The sequence below is a fragment of the Zeus faber genome (genome assembly GCF_960531495.2).
Source record: "Zeus faber genome assembly, chromosome: 1".
Taxonomy (NCBI): Eukaryota; Metazoa; Chordata; class Actinopteri; order Zeiformes; family Zeidae; genus Zeus; species Zeus faber.
The window spans coordinates 5,370,378-5,387,743 of NC_137193.1; the positions used below are offsets into that span (position 1 = coordinate 5,370,378).

The 17,366-nt window shown below is 42.3% G+C and overlaps 1 long non-coding RNA gene across 1 annotated transcript; it reads left to right on the forward strand.

Moving 5' to 3' along the window:
* The first annotated feature begins 509 nt into the window (after positions 1 to 509).
* On the forward strand, positions 510 to 1,947 carry LOC307230676. Its single transcript, XR_013844170.1, has 2 exons — positions 510 to 788; positions 1,205 to 1,947. It is a non-coding gene; the product is annotated as an uncharacterized lncRNA (long non-coding RNA).
* Positions 1,948 to 17,366: the final 15,419 nt, after the last annotated feature.

The following is a 17,366-nucleotide window of genomic DNA, read 5'->3' on the forward strand; positions in this document are numbered from 1 at the left end:
TCCAACACCTTGTTGAGTATATTCCACAAAGAATTAAGGCAGTTCTGAAGGCAAAAGGACCCGCTGTAAAAAAGGCTGCACAGGTTCTCCTCACTTAACAAGCTTCCTGTTTAACGAGCGTTCTGACTTACGAGCAGCTCTCCCATCAGTGCACATCTCATCTCATCACGGTTCCAAGTCTCAGTCCCGTTCCTGCAGTCTGTCAGTATTCACTACACTAGCATTCACAATCACCACGCCTCCTTACCGTGAAATAAGACGGGTCCTCGCTTATCGACCAACTGGCTTAATGACCTGGTTGTAGGAACGGAACTCGGTCGTTAAGTGAGGCGTAACTGTAGTTATAATAAACATTCCTAATATTAAGTAAGCATTTACATTTTCTTCTCATTCTAGAGCAAGGAGAAGGAGCAGCAGCGCTTTTTGGCCCGGAAGTGGATCACACCGCTCACTTTGCCACTGCCTCCAACACAGACACGTGACCAGAAGCTCCACGACGACAACAACAATGGTGGAGCGGCTTCAACTCTTCACCTTTTCCGTACGAGAGCGAATATCTGCGGCGGTGGGAGAGCTTCTGTTCCTGTGCGACAAGGTGAAGGTGGGAGAAGAAGTGAGAGACGCGCTGAGCGACAAGGTGATAGCGGCAGGAGGAGACATTTACAGAGAGTTTGAACGCTCTGTGGTGAACTGGGAGAGCAGACGGAGGCGCTCGGAGCAGGAGATCCGGAGGCTGTACAGAGTGCTGGCTTCCATCCTGAGACCCAGAGTCCAGCTGAGCAGAGCAGGTCTGGACCCTTATTATACACCGCGTTCCGAATTATTATGCAAATGATATTTTTCTCAGAATTGTTCTCAATAGTCGATGCAAATGACAGTCACTATAATTTTCAAAGTCATTGTTAGGGTATAATTCAAATGTTATTGAACAAACCTCCCAATGATAACAGTATTTAAAAAAAGAAATAAAGAACTCAAAATGCACTGTTCCAAATAATGTACAACAGAGTTTCAAAACATTTTATAGGTTGTAATGAACTGAAAATGGTCATTTGTTGAGTGTGCAGCATTAGGAGGTCATATCATAAGATATCAAAAGCTATTTCAATCAAAAACATCAGTTAACATAGGACCCACCTTCTAAATTCTTGCGTCCATTGAACTTGTGAGTTTTTGAAGAGTTTCTGCTTGAATTTCTTTGCAGGACGTCAGAACAGCCTCCCAGAGCTGCTGTTTTGATGCCAACTGCCTCCACCCTCATAGATCTTTTGCTTGAGGATGCTCCAATGTTTCTCAATAGGGTTGAGGTCAGGGGAGGATGGGGGCCACACCATGAGTTTCTCTCCTTTTATGCCCATAGCAGCCGATGACACAGAGGTATTCTTTGGACCATGAGATGGTGCGTTGTCATGCATGAAGATGGTTTTGCTACGGAAGGCACGGTTCTTCCTTTTGTACCATGGAAGAAAGTGCTCAGTCACAAACTCTATATACTTTGCCGAGGTCATTTCCACACCTTCAGGGACCCTAAAGGGGTCTACCAGCTCTCTCCCCATGATTCCGGCCCAAAACATGACTCCGCCACCTCCTTGCTGACGTCGCAGCCTTGTTGGTTCACGGGACCTCAGAGGCACCAGCAGCTTCAAATACCCGTTTGCTGCTTTGTAACGACATTATAGCAGCTGCTCTCTGCATGCCATGAATTTCTCTGTCAGGAACCTTCCTCATTCTGCCTTTATCTGCACCAACCTGTCTGTGCTCTGAATCAGCCACAAATCTATTCACAGTACGACAATTACACTTAAGTATTCATGAAATGTCTATGTTTTCATACCATGTCCAAGGCATTGCACTGTATGACACGTTTCAGCAGCAGAGAGATCCTTTTTCTTTCCCGTATTGCTTGAAACCTGTGGCCTGCTTAATAAAGTGGAACATCCTTCTTAAGTAGTTTTCCTTTAATTGGGCTCACCTAGAAAATTTATTATCACAGGTGTCTGAGGTTGATTTCAGTGATCCAAAGAGCCCTGAGACACAATACCATCCATGAGTTTAATCGAAAAATAAAAAATTAAATGTTTAGGACACTTAAATCCAATTTGCATAATAATTTGGAACAGGGTGTATATTTTAAAAGGCTTATATCATATCTATCACATGGCAATTAAAAATAAATATGCAACCATACAAACATCTTTCCTCAATGGCTGCCATCTTAGTGCTATGTACACTCTGCACTCTGAAGGCATTAGGGAAATTGGAGATTTATGAATGAAATGTTATATACACTACTCACAAAAACTTAGGGATATTCGGCTCTCGGGTGAAATTTCAGGATGAACCTAAAATGCACTATAACCTTTACAGGTGAACTTAATTTGACCTTCTCTAAACTTTTGAATGCACATGTCCAACTGTTCAATGTTTCAGTACTTTTTGCACAACTTGCTGTTCTCTAACAAGGAGCTGAACGGCAAAATTCATAACAGGTGTTTGATCCATTAATCGACTAATACATTTCCTGGTTCAATTAGAATTGGTATTTAAAGTCCTCTCCATCATGCTGTTCACATTTTGACATCATGAGACCAAGATGACACCTAACAATTGATCAACAGTACCTCGCCATTGTGAGGCTTCAAACAGGATGTTCTCAGAGGGAAGTGGCCACTGAGCTTAGAGTGTTACAGAGTGTCATCAGCAGGTTGCAACAGAGATACAGAGACTGGAAGAGTCACAGAAAGGCATAGAAGTGGACGTCCTTTGGCCACATCCCACACTGAGGATCGCTTCATTGTGAACAGTGCCCTGTGGAACCAGATGATGAATGCCACTCAACTCCAGGCACATTTAAGGGAGGTGAGAGGCACCCAAGTGTCACGTCAGACCATTCGAAACCATTGACATCAGCGTGGTCTGTGTGCTAGACGACCTGCAAGGCTACCTGACCACACCACCAGGCACAGGCATCATCGTCTTGCATGGGCCAGGGAGCATTAACGCTGGACGAGGGACCAGTGGCCTCAGTGCTGTTCTCTGATGAAAGTCCATTCACGTTGAGCAGAAATGGCTGCCAACGATGTTGGAGATGTCAAGGAGAGCGCTATGCATCAGCCACTGTTGTCACCAGACGAGCCTTTGGTGGTGGTGGTGTTACAGTGTGGGCAGGTGTGTCTAGTCAATACAGAACTGCCCTACACTTTGTGAATGGTACAGTGACAAGCCCATACTACCTGAATGACATCATTCATCCAGTCATTGTGCCCCTGCATGAACAACACAGGCCTCATTTCATCTTCATCGACGACAATGCTCCAGCTCATGGAGGTGGCATCATTAGGGAACGGCTGCTGGAGACTGGGGCACCTCAAATGGAGTGGCCTGCACTTTCTCCAGACCTGAATCCCATAGAAAACCTATGGGATCAGCTGAGTCGCCGTGTAGAGGCTCATAACTCTGTACCCAAGAACCTCAATGACCTGAGGGCCGCCCTTCAAGAAGAGTGGGGTGCCAGACCTCAGCAGGCAATAAGTTGACTTGTGAACAGCAAATTGCTGTATATTATCTGGTATGAAACAGTGCAAGTTGCAGACTTTTCTTAATGCAGTGGGACACTGCAGCAAGATGGCAGCGCTATTGACGTGTCGTGGCTAGGCTTGGCCCAAATATCACAATACACGATTTTATCGTCATTCCTCATTGTATCGTCGTTGACTCGGGGGTCAGTGATGGAGAAAGTGTCTGCATTACACAGTTTTGTTCCATACCGTTTCGCTTGTTTCTTTCCATAAGTAGAGGTATAATAAAATAAACCACATCTAAAATAAAAACACTGTTGTGGCGCACCGGTTGCAGCCACCCCTCGCTGGCGCACGTCCTCTTTATTAATTTATTTTTTATTTTTTAATTAAATTTTTTTTACTCTAAATTAAATGGATACATAGGTGGTATTCCATGGGCTGTACCTTTTCTACCTTTCCAATATGTAATAAACAGGAAGCTGTTTTGAATCTCACCTTCAAATTATGAGTGTAATTAGTTGTAAGTATAAGTAATTATTATTCAAATTTCATGTATTATATTATTGTAAACTGTGATTGAATTAAAATTTTTATTTCTGGGCATTCAAAGTTAAATTCGAGGATTAGGAAACTCAATTCAAAGTGTATATATTAGAACGCACCAATCTTGTGGTTTCACCAGACCTACCAACCTGCACCCACCATGTTGTGTACCAACCATGCAATTCTTGGTCAAACAAATAAAAATAAATAAAACAAAACAATAAAATAAATAACTATATATTGTAATCTAATTACAGAAATCAAGCAATACAAAGCAACTGCGTACAATTATTTAGTATTTAAACTACATCCCTAGTATTGGACCAGATGCTATGACCTGTTGTTCTCTCACCCTTCCCCTCCCTTTCCTCTCACTCACTCAACATCCACTGATACTCAGCACACTGAGCGCAGCGGTACTTTATTATCCGTTGACGCTGCTTTGCTGAGGTAAAATGGGAAGTGGGGGAGTAATGAACACAAAAATGAGACTAATGTTAACATAAAATGTTGGTAATAGAGATGCACCAATTGATCGTCTACTTTTCAGCTTGATCGGTCGTGACTGGCAACCGACCAATCAGACATATTTTCGAATTTTTTGCACACCCAACATGTGCTCATGTACTCGTAAAAATGTTGTGGTTATTCATAGTGCACAAGCGCTGATCTTGATGAAAAGTTTGACTCTTTTTGAGACTGTTCTGAACGTGTCCGTCAGTAAAACCAGTCGTCCAAATTGTTTCAATTGGTTTTGTACAATGTGAGGGAAGGAGGACTTCCAGTGAACGAGATTGAGAAGAGTCGGTCATGTTTCATTACTATTAACTTTTTGTTGCAATGATTGCAATTTATTTTGCAATGCAAGAACAATATATATATAATATTAATGTATATTTTCACTTAAAAGTGAAAGAGAATTGAATTTAAAGCTTGAACTGGACATTTTCATGTTAGTTATATGTTGTGTCCAGTTAGATGTTGTATTATACTGAAACTTCGTGACAGTCCCATTTTATTTGAACTCGGTGCCCGTTCCATGTAGTAATTTATTTTATAAGACCTCAGTGACAATTTCATGTTCTATTAGTGTTGTATTAGTGTAGTGTCTATTAGTGGTGAATAATGAACAATAATAAACACAGTGTCCAAAGGGGCAATCTCACTATTGTGGTAACTGAAAATTGCTTTAGTCAGTATGTGCAGCTGTCCGGTCACGTGAGTGTGATCAGATCATGCAATGTATTTGTAATTGAAGTACAGCAGATATACCCAATGAGACCAACTATCCTCCAAAATCTGAATTGCCAGAGCCACGGAGACTCTGCATTACACTATTGTAGTACTCAAAAAATTTTCCAAAGGTTGGCAGGTCTGTTTCACTCATCTTTCTGTGCCTGTTTGTCAGTGTTGCCTCCAGAGCTCCAGCAACTCTCTGTCTGTAAAGAGGAGCTTCCCCCTGAGCAGCAGGAGTGGAGCCCCAGTCTGGGCCAGGTGGAGCCAGGGCCCCCACACATTAAAAAGGAAGAAGAGGAGTTCCCTGTGAAGACTGAACATGATGTAGAGTGTGCTCAGTTGTCCCAGCTTCATCAAAACCAAACTGAGGTGAAGAGAGAGGCAGAGCCTGTTGCCTGCACCTCAACTGAACAGATGGAAACAAAAGCTGATGGAGAGGACTGTGGAGTGTCAGAAGCAGCCAGTAGCTCAGATCCAGCTGCTGCTTTAGAACCAGCTGGTGCTGAGCAGCTCTTCTCTTCACACTCTTCTCAAACCGAGACTGAAGACAGTGATGAAGTTTGGAAGGAGACCAGACAACCTCAGTCAGGTAAGTTTTTCTTTTTTTTTTTTATTGATTGATTTTTTTCTACCAAGCTGTTAACTGTATGAATGTCAACAGGTAATAACTTGATCAATTGTTTATTCACCATTTAATAAAAATAAGCAAAATATTAGGAACACTACAGATATTCACAACTCTAATTAAACTTTATTGACATTAATAGTTTGTTCAAATCATTGACTGTTTATTAAAGCCTTGTGGTGGTCCAATCACTACTTCCTCTTTGAGCAAGACATTTAACACTGAAGTGTCTGTCCAGCTACAAACCCAGGTTACACTCTTCACGCAGAGAGCCATGAATATATGGGAGTTGGGCAACATCCCATCGTTCAGGCTGTTTTTTATCAGACAGGCACAGAAAAAAATTTCACACCCTACACATGTCCTCCACTCTGAGTACCAGCTCCTCTGTTCAGGCCGTACTTTTGCATGGCTCAGTTGGCAAGACAAAGCGGGTTCACAGGTCCCAGCACAGCACGGTGGTACGGCACGACAACAGTCGTCCATCTTTCTGCCATGACCTGCCTTCTTTGTAATCTGCTCTTTTCTTTCTCTCCCTCTGTTCTTCCAGCAGTGAACGCTCATGGGTTTTCCTGTCCTAAACACATTAAGAGGAGTCACAGCAAGCTTTACGTGAGACAGCTGAGAAGTGGAGAGATCAGAGCAGAGAGTCTCCTCCCCTCTGCAGCCTCTCAGCCAATTGGAACCTCTGGAACCACCAGGAAACAGAAGGACACGCCGAGGCATTGTTGTAACCAGTGTGACAAAAGTTTCCTTAACTTGGGTGACCTCAAAAAACATCAGTATATTCACACAGGAGAGAAACCGTACGACTGTGAACTGTGTGGGAAGAAGTTTAATACAAGTGGTTATCTCAATGTACATCAACGTATTCACACAGGTGATAAACCGTACCACTGTGACCAGTGTGGGAAGATGTTTTATACAAATGGTGATCTCAAAAAACATCAACGTATTCACATCGGCGATAAACCGTATCACTGTGACCAGTGTGGGAAGAGGTTTTATACAAATGGTGATCTCAAAAAACATCAACGTATTCACACCGGTGAGAAACCGTACCACTGTGACCAGTGTGGGAAGATGTTTAATAGAAGTAGTGATCTCAAAAAACATCAACGTACCCACACAGGTGATAAACCATACCACTGTGACCAGTGTGGGAAGATGTTTATTACAAGTGGTTATCTCAATGTACATCAACGTATTCACACAGGTGATAAGCCGTACCACTGTGACCAGTGTGGGAAGATGTTTTATACAAGTGGTGATCTCAAAAAACATCAACGTATTCACACAGGTGATAAACCGTACCACTGTGACCAGTGTGGGAAGATGTTTAATACAAGTGGTTCTCTCAAAATACATCAACGTATTCACACAGGTGAGAAACCATACCACTGTGACCAGTGTGGGAAGATGTTTCATACAAGTAGTGATCTCAAAAAACATCAACGTATTCACACAGTTGATAAACCGTACCACTGTGACCAGTGTGGGAAGATGTTTAATAGAAGCAGTCATCTCAAAAGACATCAACATATTCACACTGGTGACAAATCGCTTCCTCATCTTACATGAAGGGACATTGTTGTATCCAAACTGTTAACTCTCAAATGCTGGGGTCTCCACAGTAGATCAGGGCCTGTACTCAAACAGCTAAGAACCTCCCCTTGGAATCACATTGAAAGATCAACTAGGAGTAACTATACTACTTCAGTGAAGGGCCCAAATTAGTTGAGCAGCTTCCTACTCTCGTGTTCACAGAGAGACTTGCAGTTGCAGTTTTACAACAGTCTGAGATGCAAAATGGAAAACCTGTAGTCTATTTTATAGGCTTTTTTAAATATTTTTTTATGTATTCTGATGTAATGCATTATGTATGTATGTATGTAACCTAATATGCTGCCAACTATGACATCTACAACTCCAGGGAAATGTAATTGCATGCAGCGAATTGCCTTATTGTGTTTTATTTTTTTGTAGTACTTAACATTATGTGTTAAAATACCTAGTAAGTGAAAATAAATTTTGTTCTGAGTTTCTCACACCACCTAAAATGTGTTAATAACTGTTATAAGAATTTTATATGTCTTTGTTTTGCTGTACTGTAAGGGAACTTCAACAGATTATCTGTCTCAACGAAATTGCCCCATCGGCGAAACTGTCTGATCAGCAGGACCCATGCGGAAGCGTCGCGACATCTGCTGACCAACATCTAAACGACGCGTCAGCTTCGCCACTCCTAGAAAACTATAAAAAACTCAGATCTCCCGTGAGAATTGAGCACTTCTTCTGTGGCACTGTGTTTTGTTGTTACACTGAAACTGCTCCTCTTGTACAAGATTAAATACTTTATTAACCTAAAGTATTTGTCTCCGATTTCCTCTGTAACGATTAGTCCGTCCTCGAACAAAGTTTATAACAAGTTAACTTTAACATTCATTGCGGCCCAACGTGGGGCTCCAATATTACATTACATTTAGCAGACGCTTTTATCCAAAGCGACTTACAATTGTTCAAACACCGACGGACGCAGCCATCAGGAGCAATTAGGGGTTAAGTGCCTTGCTCAAGGACACTACAGCATGGAGCCTGGGATCGAACCAGCAACCTTTTAGATTACTAGATCACCAGCTCTACCTCCTGAGCTACCATCCCCATAATATATCAATATCTGCCTCTTCTCCTCAGAGCATCGGACCTGAAACATTGCAAGGGGGAGTCTGGGACTCCTAAAGAAAGTCCTCAGCCGCAGACCGTTAAAGGTTCGTTTTGAGCAACAGAGGCCAGGTTCCGCTGGAGTGGAGCAGTGACGGAGCCAGGACTACGGAGGAAAAGAGACGGGTAGGAAACCGCCTAAAGGTAAAATACACTAAATGCCTCAAGGAAAAGTAAGGACTTACACAGACAGGGAATATCAGGTTACAAGCGTGCGTCTGCTGAATCCAGGATTAGTCTCTCCTTGACTTCCAAAATTAGGAATATCTAGGTTAACCTCCTTGATATCACTGCTGACTCGCAGCGGTAAGAAGATACAATCCTTTTTCTCTGTGCTCACCTCCCAAAGGAAAAGTAAGGTAATAAAGAAGGTTAAAAGAAAGAAAAAACATCAAAAGGTTAATTAATTTAAAATAAAAATGGGAAATAACTGTTTGTGCTGTTTTAAAGGACAACAGGAAAGTAAAATACGAAGGAGATGCGAAACGTATGCAAACAAGAGGACAAAATAACAAAGTAGTAAGAAAAATGAAAAAAAAAATTACGATTTTAAGGAAAAGAGGTAGAAGAATGTAAAAGGTTGGTGTCAGCAATAGACGACAGATCAAAAAGGAGAGAAAAGCAGAGACAAAAGAATGGGTATGAGGAATTGGAAGCCTGGTTAGCTGAAGCAGAGGCAAGACGTAAGGGACAGCAAAGACAGAAGGAGAAACATTTACATTTAGTCATTTATCAGACGCTTTTATCCAAAGCGACATACAAGGGAGAATAACATTCAAGCTACATTGCAACAGAAACATTAGTGTAACAATAAATAAATACTGCTAAATACTGCTAAGTAATTGTAAGTTAGGAGAGGAGGTGCTCTCTCAGGAGAAGAGCTGGGTCTTCAAGTGCTTCTTAAAGACAGAGAGGGAGGCCCCTGATCTGGTGGTTTTTGGCAGCTCGTTCCACCAACGTGGAACTACAAATTAGAATAACCTGGATGTGGTTGTGTAGCCGGCAGAGTCAGGCGACGCTCATTTGACGAACGTAGCATCCGGGGGGGTAACATGTGCTCTTACAAGAGCATTTAAGTAGGTGGGAGCATTCCCAACAATCACTCTGTAGGCAAGCATCAGAGACTTGAACTTGATGCAAGCGGCTACAGGTAACCAGTGGAGCTCAATAAGCAACGGACTAACGTGTGCCCTCTTTGGCTGGTTGAGCACCTCTTTGAGAAAGAAAGAGGAAAAGGCAGTGGAAGAGAGAGAGAGAAAAGAAGCTGAACATATAGATAAATAAAAATCAGAAAAACCAAAGGTGACTGTCATGTACCCTGTTCTTTGTTCCCGCCGAGACAAACAAAGGAGAGAGTATGGTGACGAGTATGTTCCTCTGGGTCCCCCACCCCATCCTCCACCCTATCCTGAACCTCCAGTCTTCACTCCTCATCCAACGCTCTACACTCCAGTTCCTCCAACCTCCTCCGAACCACCACATCTCAGCCCACATGCCACAGCTCCTCCAGGGCAGTACCCCCAAAAAGAATGACTCGCAGCGGTAAGTCATACAATCCTTTTCCCTCACCGATCAAAAATAAACCATTTCCGCCCGAAAGAAGGCGAACCAATCATAATATCCGAACAACATGAACCCAAGTTTATCTGCTTTAGTTAAAAACACCTAATTGGACACTGCTCAGCAGGCTTGTGCGTCGCAAGGGAGCAGGCCCTGCATGTCGAAGGAGTGCAACACACAAAAAAGAAAAAAGGAGGTGAGTGACGCTTTTGTAATAAAAGGAGAGGATGAAAATAATGATGGTTATGCTTCTGTGTATTTCCGAGGAAATGCACCTCGAGGACGTGGTGGAAGTGGTGGAAAAGGTGGAGTGGAAGGAGGAATGGATACGAGAGAGACGATGTGTGCTACAACTGTGGCAGATCTGGACATTGCGCAAGACATTGCCGATCGAGGAGGGAACACACAGGTGTAGGGGGAAGGGAGAAAGGGGAACCAGACCGAACGATGACTCGCATATGGCGTGAACACACACACACATACACACGGACTTGGATGAAGGCGATTCAGAAAGAATTCTCAACCTAGGAAATGCGGACATGATGATTAGACATGTATGAGCAGAAATGAGCATTGTCTTTTATAGTGGGAGATAGAGAGATCGCATTTCCCTGTGATTCAGGACCATGCAAATCGATTATACGGGAAGAAAATGCAGACGGTTTAAAAATATCTCTTTTAATTTAATACTTAAAAAATAATTACAATTATTTGTAAATAATTAAAATAACACCATGGGGATCATTTAGGACATATATTTGTGAACTTATATTTATTTATTTTAAGTGTGAACCCCGTGCATATCTATTGGCTGCAGGATCAGGATATTGGTTTGCCTCAGCGCATGAAATTAATAATTTTGAGACAAAAAGAAAATCTATTACCCCGTACAAACGATGATTACAGTAGGCCAGGAAAAATAAGTTAATGTGCCTAAGTCTAACAAAGAACTGCACTGAATTTAATTGAACAGTAATATTTTCTTCTCTGCATGGACTTCTATAACTTCTGTAAATTTGGAGCATTCATCATGATATACTGTAAGTGCCTGGATTATTCTGCTAAAAACAAGTATTTATCAAGTATTTATCAGTCTATCCACAAACATTATGAAAAACTCACCTGACCTCCAAGTGAATATAATATATTAGATAAAATGTAGAATAACAATAAAAATAAATATAAAAACATGAGATTAACAATAAAAATGGACATTACAATAACATACTGTTAGGCAATAAGTGTAAGTCTAAGAATTAACTATTGAATAAGCCAAGAAATCATCAAAAAAGTTAGAATAAATTGCAAAATACACTAACTGAGAATTAATTTGGAAATAAAGACAGATCAATCGCTTACCACTCGGCAAGATTAGATACAATAGCGAGAGTATTACCACCGTGCCTACAAGCTGTGCAAGTAGCAGCACTCACAATCCAAAAATCAGCACCAATAGTGTTGTTTCACTCCCTGACGTTAAAAGTTCCACATACACTCTCAATACTTCTCTTACAGAATAAAATCGCTTTCCTGTCCCCTGCCAGACATCTCGGGTGTATGGCAGTTCTATTATCTCAACCTCAGCTTACCATAGAACGATGTACCACTCTGAGTGCTTCCACCCCTTTACCACCTGCCGCGGACAGGGAGACGCATGCCTGCATGTACCGATAGTTGGTACGCTTTCTCCACCCTTCACGTCTTCGCGGCACAATGGAAGAACAGAGGTATGGTCACATCCATGGGAAAACCAATTACACATGCGGAAAATATTAGCACTACTAGATGCGATTCTCCTACCAAAAGCTGTAGCAGTCTGTAAATGCGCTGCACAGACCAACAGAACAGATCCCCTTTCACAAAGCAATCGCTTCGCTGACGAGGAAGCGAAACTCGCAGCCACCTGACCACACACGGACACAGACACATACACAGCTGAAGCTGTGGTGACACATATAGATCAAGAAATTTTACGAGACATGCAAGAGACGGCTCCCGACAACGAAAAGACACAGTGGAAAAACAAGGGAGCGAAACAAACAGATAATGGCATTTGGAAATGACTAAACGATAAACCTATCCTTCCTAAATTTTTACCCATGTCTCAACAGGAGGGATGGTCAATATGGTTGAATCTCTGTTCACAACATACGGATTATATAATTACTTGAAAAAATGTGTGCATCATGTCTAATTTGCTCCAGACAAAACGCACAGGGCAGATTACGACCAAAAAAGACATGAACTAGTCACTTTCTGTGCCATAATGTGAAGAGGAGAAAGGCAACATGTCTCGACCATCAGATAAGGAACTTCAGCAGATAATTTGTCTCAACGAAATTCTCATCAGTGAAACTGTCTCATCAGCAGGACCCATGCGGAGGCGTCGCGGCATCTGCTGACCGGCATCTCAACAATTCGTCAGCTTCGCCACTCCTAGAAAACTGTATAAAAAACTCAGATCTCCAGTGAGAATTTAGCACTTCCTCTGTGGCACTCTGTTGTGCTGTTACACTGAAGCTGCTCTTCTTGTAAAAGATAAAATACTTTATTAACCTAAAGTATTTGTCTCCAATTTCCTCTGTAATGATTAGTCCGTCCACAAACAAAGTTAATAACAATTTAACTTTAACAATAACCACTCAGCCAGACTGATTCTAAAATTTTGCCAAGTATATAAAATTTGATTTCAGAATTGTGGAAAAAAAGGCATTACTCTGCTCTGGATGATGGGATGGTCCTTGGCATGAGTTCACAGTCTCCCTGAAGACGCCTGTTACTCCAAGTGTTTATTCCTAAAACAGTGTTTGATCTCAAACTCTGTAAGCTGTTATATAGCTTATCATGGTCTGGTGGAGTGTTGTACGGAGTAGGATTGGTGTGCGAGTGTATGTGTTCTCAGCTAATATGAGTAGGATAAACATTTCAAGACGAGATGAGAAACACGATGGGGCAGGAGTGTGACAGGCAAGATGGCAGCTCCCCACCACATCCCTACCCACATAGCTCACACCCCACCCATTCCACAAGCCCTAGACCTATTGTTTGGTGTAGGTACAGTGTTTAGAGTTTTGGCACGGGGAGCGAGGCAAAGCGGGATCAGATCAACGTAGGGGCGCAGCAGAAATGTCTCGGAGAAGTGAACCAAGCATGTCCAGCTTCTTATTGAGATCATCTAAGACAGTGTCCCCAACCTTGGGGTCATGTGGTGCCGGGTCGCAAAGAAACAATAAATAACTTGCGGGCCTCCAGATAGCTCAGATGTAAAGACGCTCGCTGAACGCTGACCATGGCCTCCTCGTCTCGAATCCCAGCAGTGCTAGTCATTCTCTGGCTTCGGGGCGTGGCTTCCGGTTCAAGCCGGAGACCATGTTCGGGGCGGCGATTGGCTGTTCGCCCCAGGGGGTAGGGGGGAGTGAAGCCGGAACTAGTTGGTAGCAAAGAATATGCTGCTCAGGCCATACTGGAATTACGGTCAATGGCCAGCGAGTCCCGCCTCAAAGGAGGCGAAAGAGTTTGAGCGTTGCTTGCGAAAATCAAAACACCCGCGAACTGGGAAGGAATGGATTCGCGATCCATTTGTGAACACAGCAGGTGAATGGAGCATGCCCGTGCTGGAAGAAGATCAACTGCTTGAGATCGCAAATGATGGCGGCTTTAAATGTATGTTTAAGACAATAACTCTTGTCGACATTCTGGATCAAAATCATAGCAGAATATCCTGAGATCGCCACAAAAGCACTGAAAACCCCGCTTCCATTTGCAACAGCATATCTTTGTGAAGCAGGGTTTTCTGCTGTAACGGCAACCAACACTAAACTATGGAGCAAATTGAACATTCGGAAAACACTTCAGGTGTCATTGTCTCCCATTACCCCTGAGAAACAAGCCCAGGGCTCCCACTGATTATGGAGAGTTGTAAATTGTATGCACTTTATATTGTACGATTTGCTTTAGTTGATCCCGGTGACACTCGTTTGTTCTTGAGAATTTTTAACCTGGTAGTTTAGCGATCAATCACATTTTGTTTAAAATGTTTCACTTTTTATTCCTGGAAGAGGTGTGTTTTTCCTCTCTTGGACGAGCGGAAGCTAGATTCTGATATGTGTTTTCCAAGACTTGAAATGAATAACAAGGCTTAACTTGAATGTTTAATGTGATACTGTTTTTTTATTAATTATTAAAATACATGTTAGGCCCAACTCACACACACACACACACACACACACACACACACACTCTTTGCTTTTATGTGAAAACAAGAATAGTCGCTTGCGATAATAAATCAAATGAACTAAAACCAACAATATAACATTCCACAGTAAGGTAAACAGTGTGACACTGTAGAGTGACTCATAACTTATCACAACTCTTTATCACATGACCAAAAAAACAGTAATAAAACATGAATATTATTATAAAAAGCACACAAGCTATATTCATTTAGTAAAAATAGGTAAATATTATTTTCATTTTCAGTTTTGGGTCATCATTTTATACCAAAATGTTGAATATGTTTATTTTAATGGTGGTTGATGTTTACAGATTCTAATAAATTAAAATGTAAATCATAACAATAAAAGTGGCTTGCTTTCTAATTCTAAGTGAATTGTCAATATAGCCTCCTTCCACTTTTAATTTCTCAAGGGAAATTCAGGACGTTTGGTTGCCAGGCAGTGTTTTCTGTCATATCTTTGTATTTTATTTTTTTAACCATGTCCCTCTTCCAAATAAGCGGTTATAACGTTTATTCCAAGCTCAGTGGGCGGATCATGGACCGACCCAGTCACTACAGCTTTGGCACCAAAATCCTGGAGTTTGCTGTTCCTTTGGGTGTGGACGTGAATCTCATTTGCTAATTGTTTTTTGTTTAGTTTTGTTGTGTTTTTTTTAGAATAAGAAGTTGAGTCATTTGAGGCGTCGGAGCGTCCAGCTCCAGATGCGTCCGTTGGCCCGTTTTTAAGCATCTGTTTGTTCAAAGCAGGGGTCCCTTTTCAGTAGGTTGAACAGCGGTTGTGTGCTCTCCCCTCTGCTCTTCCCCTCTACACCAGGGGTGCTCAATACGTTGATTGCGATCGACGGGTAGATCGCAAAGGAAGTGTGGGTAGATTGCGTGCCATTCAAAAAATAATAATACAAAACCATGGTCAACATGATCAGTTAAGTTAACGCTTTCAAACGAAAAATGCAACTTCTGTCCTCAAAGCTGCAGCATCATGATTTGGGGAACTTTCAAAACCTGGCATCAGAGCTTGAGACCCAAGGGAAGGCAGGGAGGAGAGGGGTGCGAGGAGCAACTTCACAGTGCGCACTACACAGAGCAGATTGAAAACTGTCTGTCAGACTTTGACAAACAGTTTCAAGACTTGGCTTCACTCCAGCCAATCGCTACATTGTGCTTCCTTTTTAGGGAAGATATTGAGGTTGATTCACTCCAACACTGTTCCACCTGAACTGGTCTGCGGTGGAGGATGAGATGTCGACACGACAGGCTGACATTCAGCTCAAGTCCATCGCTCATGGACAGTTTTGGAACTTACGGAGGGAAAAGTACCCAAACATGAGGACATGTGCTGCCTCCTTGACTGCATTATTCAGCTCTACTTATCTCTGCCAGTCAGCCCTTTCCCACATGAAGATTATTGAGCTCAAATACTTTTTGTATTGGATAGAGGGTAAGTATAGATTTATTTAGATGAACTATTTAAAATTTGTGACATTATTGTAATTAAGGACATTGCTCATGATCACAATGAAATCCTGCCATGACTGATAGGCAGTAAATACATTATTTTTGTTGTATCTTCCTCTACATTTTCAAAACCTCAGGAAGATGAGCTTAGTATTGTTGACTGACCATGAGCTCGTCTTCCCATGAAGCCAAGATGATGATTTTTTTTTTTTTTAAAGCTGGTTTTCCCCGAAAAAGGTTCTTGGCTACAAAGACATTTAAGCAGAGGAAAAACATTTTTATCTTAAGGGCAACCTTTTTGCCAACCGCATGTTCTACAAACGTACTCCCATCGGATCCATCCCATCTGCCATGTTTTCAGGAGACTAATGAAGAAAATAAATCATGGTGTTACAACTTCAACATTTCTGCTCTATTTAATTCGTGTTCAGCACCTTCTTGTATGTACTCAGAATGCTGCATTTCATAGCAGTAGGATTCCAAATAATGTATTGAAATATGTTTGAAAAATTCTAACTTTGGACCTTAAATCCAAAGTCATTTACACAAATGAAGGAATCATTTCACACAACAGCTGGCACCACCAACCTCCCCAGTGACTTAGAAAACCTCCTCTCAGCTCTATTCAGCGCGTGACTGATACGGTAACTTCTCTGCCAAACTCAGCTCGAGCACCGGTCAACGCATCCTTGGGTGCAAAGCAATCTACAATGGAGATACACGGCCGACACGTCGCAGACGTGGAAACCGGACTATTTAAATACAGTGAGCGGAGAGCAGAGCTGGGGGGTGCGTGCCGCAAACTCCAATCGGATAATGTTTCGCTGGCTGACAAAGTGGACGACTTGGAGAACCTTTCACACCGAGCCCATTCGAGAGGGGTCGACATCCGCGGCAACGCGGAAGGCTCTGACCCAGTTAAGTTCATGACTTGTTCAAATCAAGCTCACAAGGTATTTGTGGATGTTTATGGAGCCAATTATTTTCCCGCAGAGCTTATACTGCCACGCGCGCACAGGCTGGGGAGATCAAACGCTGCCGGGGAAACAACACCAGAACCAGGGCGTTCATCTTGCTTTTCCACAGTTACCAGGACAAAGAACAAAAGAAGAGACGACCTACGCTTCTGCGGGCACGAGATTTCATTGTATCCCGACGATAGTGTCAATCTGTCCCGTAAGCGAGCAGCTTTAAACCACGTGAAAACCAAGCTGCACAAGAAGAACGTCCGTTTGGGACTCCTCTGCCCCACTTTGTGTGGATTTTGATGGACAAACTTTGTATTTCGACTCTGTTTCCACTGCCCAAGCTTCCCACGACTCTAACTGGCAGGATTAAAGTGCTTACATGACGCAGTAATGACGGGGGGTTTTCCAGGTAACAACACTACAAGGCTGTAAAGACTGGAACTTCATTTCTACGTGCTTGTCCACCAAACAAACTATTTTAGACAACATTCCTTGACATA